This window comes from Schistocerca piceifrons, unplaced genomic scaffold (assembly GCF_021461385.2).
Source record: "Schistocerca piceifrons isolate TAMUIC-IGC-003096 unplaced genomic scaffold, iqSchPice1.1 HiC_scaffold_940, whole genome shotgun sequence".
NCBI classification, from domain to species: domain Eukaryota; kingdom Metazoa; phylum Arthropoda; class Insecta; order Orthoptera; family Acrididae; genus Schistocerca; species Schistocerca piceifrons.
This window is the reverse complement of record NW_025729213.1, coordinates 7,501-12,500: the sequence shown is the minus strand read 5'-3', so window position 1 is coordinate 12,500 and position 5,000 is coordinate 7,501. Positions and strand designations below refer to the sequence as shown.

At 53.7% G+C, this 5,000-nt stretch overlaps 1 non-coding gene across 1 annotated transcript in view; it reads left to right on the top strand.

Moving 5' to 3' along the window:
• The first annotated feature begins 3,329 nt into the window (after positions 1–3,329).
• LOC124772459 overlaps positions 3,330–5,000 on the top strand; it is a 1,909-nt gene continuing 238 nt past the window's right edge. The window contains exon 1 of the ribosomal RNA XR_007014044.1: positions 3,330–5,000. This exon is cut by the window's right edge and continues 238 nt beyond it. This is a non-coding gene — a ribosomal RNA (small subunit ribosomal RNA).

Here is a 5,000-nt window from a genome sequence, read left to right as displayed (position 1 = left end):
CGTTTCCCGCACTCGTAAAGTGCAATCCACCCCTATAACTTGCGTTTCATGAAGAGTTATTTCCAATATGCGACATTCCCGCTGTCCGTATACATGAGCCGCGACCTGTACCACTTACGAGCGAGAGACGCGATCGCGTTGCTCACTGTACGGCGTCCGATACCGAGCCATCAGCATGTCGGTCCCCATGCGCGTTGCACTCGCACTCGCAGTCGCAAAAACGTGGGGCAAATATATTACGCGGAAGAGTTATAACAGACCGAGCCCCACTGCATGGGGGGAGTCTTTGTCACTAATGTACACAGATGGAACATTTTGGACTGGAACCAGATTACCCGTACACACGGCGCTGATTAGTAATCAATGCAGAGCCATCAAACTACAGCAAATATACACAACTGTCCGTATACATGCTGAAAGAGTCTGCCCAAAATGGGAACCACACGTCAGCCAGACACTCTGATCACGCACCACTCTCTGCTTCTAACAGGCGCACATACAATATGTAAGCACCAGCATGGAACAACATCCAGTGCATCTTCTCCGCCACATTACACAATCCACACTATCACAACCAGACCAGGAGGTCCGTGCGGAAAATACAATATCCCAGCCTTTCGACATCCACCATTGCGCAGACCAGGCACCAACACCCACACATGTCCTATACAACGGTGCACCCAACATCACAATAGTACCTCCTGTCACAGCGCACAAACAATGACATGAGTCAAAGACACAGGTCTCACACAAGCATAGAATTGGAGCGCCGCCTCTAATAAGCCAAAGGTGCATCCTGACGTGACAAATCTGATCATGTCACAAGCATTCACTTACTATAATCACTATCAACGAACCTGCCGCCCCCGCCCCCCCCCCCCCCTACACCTTTCCGTACAACAACGTGTAACCTAACCTAACCTAACCTAACCTATGTTGTACCTTAACCTAACCTATGTTGTACCTTAACCTAACCTATGTTGTACCTTAACCTAACCTATGTTGTACCTTAACCTAACCTATGTTGTACCTTAACCTAACCTATGTTGTACCTTAACCTAACCTATGTTGTACCTTAACCTAACCTATGTTGTACCTTAACCTAACCCATGTTGTACCTTAACCTAACCCATGTTGTACCTTAACCTAACCCATGTTGTACCTTAACCTAACCCATGTTGTACCTTAACCTAACCCATGTTGTACCTTAACCTAACCCATGTTGTGCCTCAACCTAACCCATGTTGTGCCTCAACCTAACCCATGTTGTGCCTCAACCTAACCCATGTTGTGCCTTAACCTAACCCATGTTGTGCCTCAACCTAACCCATGTTGTGCCTTAACCTAACCCATGTTGTGCCTTAACCTAACCCATGTTGTGCCTTAACCTAACCCATGTTGTGCCTTAACCTAACCCATGTTGTGCCTTAACCTAACCCATGTTGTGCCTTAACCTAACCCATGTTGTGCCTTAACCTAACCCATGTTGTGCCTTAACCTAACCCATGTTGTCGCCTTAACGTAACCCACGTTGTCGCCTAAACCTGCTCTGTAATTGTTATACGACTCGTTCAATTACTGTAGTGTTGCCCACCCGCAACCCTCGCAATATAGTTCGCTACTCGCACTGCCCGCACCCCTGTGTATCGCTTCATGTTAAACACCTTGCAAGTCTTGCTCACTTTCCACATGCTCCTGCTGTACACTGTAATGTGGATGGCAGCAGGACGTACATGCCGCCCCTCCCCACGTCCCCACCTTGCCCCCTGCCTTCGCAAGCTGGTTGGTGAGAAGTTTGCATGTTCAATGCCCTTCGCATGCGACGTACTCAGGCTACGTTGTGGTGCGGCCTGTGTCAACTGTCCGCTGATGTCGTACGCGTGAACCACAATCTGTACTGCACATTCGTCCTTATGTACTGAATGATACATCGTGGCACATGTGTGACCGCACAACGACTGCGCCCAAAAACGGCGGACCATACAGTGCAAATATTGTGCACGCAGCTACGTGTCGTCTCCCTATGAGAGCTGGATTGCAGTGTGGTACGCCATAGAGACGTGTGGGAGGAACGGACGCCGTGGATGGCGATCAGCATGAGCTGTCTGTTGATGTATTCGGACCTAGTCGTCTCTCCTCACACACCGTGATGGCATGGTGCACCGCGTTCCATATCTGCGACATGCTACAGAGGCCGGTTGACAGTCGTTCGAGCAATGGACATCGCATACGTACGGGGGCCACCTTCCACGTATTGTCTAGGCGTGCACATTTTGTTGCGTGTATGTGGGCAGACGTAGTGTGGCGTGACACCTGACACAGGCATGCAATAATCGTTGAAGTTGCAAATGGCGATGGACGCCTGCGTTTTCTGGTGAAGTTACGCAAATGAACAAATGGTAACCTGTTGTGGTGCGGTTGTTCTCGCTAGGGGTGAATCGGTGATGGCGACGATAGGTTGAGGTACTAACCGGTTGTTCCAGCGATACCCACCATGCCGACGAAACTGAACGGCATCTGGGTGTGAAGCGATACGCGGCGGTGGCTGGGTGGGACCGTCCCCGGCCGGTGAGGGGGCGCCTCCCGGCGTGCTGGCCGCGCGGTGCGTGGGCGCACGCGCTACAGCCGGCTGGTGGGGGCGGCCAGTGGCAGGCGCGCCGGCCGACGGACGCGGCAGGCGTCGCAGCTGCGCGCCGGCGCACCCTGCGCGCGGCGCCGTGCGGCCAAAGTAGGTCCTCGCGGGCCCGGTGCGAAGCGCGGTGGACATCTTCAGTGTGCTGGTCCGATTGAGGACTGTGTGCGTTGAGGATGCGCCGCCGCCCGGCGCTCGGCGCCGCGACGCCGTCTGCTGCTCGGTCGCCCCAGCGGTTCTCGCTGGTGGTTTGTATCGCAGCTGTGCGGATGTGTTGGCGCGTGCGCTGTGCTGGGAGAGTTCGCTTCGGCACCCAAGTGGGGCTTTTGTCCTTCTGTGGCGCTGGCGTTGGAGCTGCCGGTCACCGTAGGTGGCGCGTGTTGTCTCCCGCCGGCAATGCCACGACAGCACGCTCCCGGGCCTCTGTCGGCAGCGGCAAGCTCAGTTGGGAGCACGGGTGGTCGCACCGAAAGCGTCTACTCGCCTAACTCCGGGCGATTGCGCCTCTCTCGAACCCGACCAAGTACTTGGGACGGCGCTGCGCGCCGCCGGGACCTGAGAGGGTTTCGAGGTGTATTGTGCAGGGGAGCTCAGCCTCCTCCTGTTTGCAGAATGATTGAGCGGACGCTTGCGTGTTCGCGCGGGCCCCCGGGACACACTCCCGGGCGGCCGGCTGCTCAGCTCTAGTTGACGCAGCTCCCTGGTTGATCCTGCCAGTAGTCATATGCTTGTCTCAAAGATTAAGCCATGCATGTCTCAGTACAAGCCGCATTAAGGTGAAACCGCGAATGGCTCATTAAATCAGTTATGGTTCCTTAGATCGTACCCACGTTACTTGGATAACTGTGGTAATTCTAGAGCTAATACATGCAAACAGAGTCCCGACCAGAGATGGAAGGGACGCTTTTATTAGATCAAAACCAATCGGTCGGCTCGTCCGGTCCGTTTGCCTTGGTGACTCTGAATAACTTTGGGCTGATCGCACGGTCCTCGTACCGGCGACGCATCTTTCAAATGTCTGCCTTATCAACTGTCGATGGTAGGTTCTGCGCCTACCATGGTTGTAACGGGTAACGGGGAATCAGGGTTCGATTCCGGAGAGGGAGCCTGAGAAACGGCTACCACATCCAAGGAAGGCAGCAGGCGCGCAAATTACCCACTCCCGGCACGGGGAGGTAGTGACGAAAAATAACGATACGGGACTCATCCGAGGCCCCGTAATCGGAATGAGTACACTTTAAATCCTTTAACGAGTATCTATTGGAGGGCAAGTCTGGTGCCAGCAGCCGCGGTAATTCCAGCTCCAATAGCGTATATTAAAGTTGTTGCGGTTAAAAAGCTCGTAGTTGGATTTGTGTCCCACGCTGTTGGTTCACCGCCCGTCGGTGTTTAACTGGCATGTATCGTGGGACGTCCTGCCGGTGGGGCGAGCTGAAGGCGTGCGACCGCCTCGTGCGTGCTCGTGCGTCCCGAGGCGGACCCCGTTGAAATCCTACCAGGGTGCTCTTTATTGAGTGTCTCGGTGGGCCGGCACGTTTACTTTGAACAAATTAGAGTGCTTAAAGCAGGCAAGCCCGCCTGAATACTGTGTGCATGGAATAATGGAATAGGACCTCGGTTCTATTTTGTTGGTTTTCGGAACCCGAGGTAATGATTAATAGGGACAGGCGGGGGCATTCGTATTGCGACGTTAGAGGTGAAATTCTTGGATCGTCGCAAGACGAACAGAAGCGAAAGCATTTGCCAAGTATGTTTTCATTAATCAAGAACGAAAGTTAGAGGTTCGAAGGCGATCAGATACCGCCCTAGTTCTAACCATAAACGATGCCAGCCAGCGATCCGCCGCAGTTCCTCCGATGACTCGGCGGGCAGCCTCCGGGAAACCAAAGCTTTTGGGTTCCGGGGGAAGTATGGTTGCAAAGCTGAAACTTAAAGGAATTGACGGAAGGGCACCACCAGGAGTGGAGCCTGCGGCTTAATTTGACTCAACACGGGAAACCTCACCAGGCCCGGACACCGGAAGGATTGACAGATTGATAGCTCTTTCTTGATTCGGTGGGTGGTGGTGCATGGCCGTTCTTAGTTGGTGGAGCGATTTGTCTGGTTAATTCCGATAACGAACGAGACTCTAGCCTGCTAACTAGTCGCGTGACATCCTTCGTGCTGTCAGCGATTACTTTTCTTCTTAGAGGGACAGGCGGCTTCTAGCCGCACGAGATTGAGCAATAACAGGTCTGTGATGCCCTTAGATGTTCTGGGCCGCACGCGCGCTACACTGAAGGAATCAGCGTGTCTTCCTAGGCCGAAAGGTCGGGGTAACCCGCTGAACCTCCTTCGTGCTAGGGATTGGGGCTTGCAATTGTTCCCC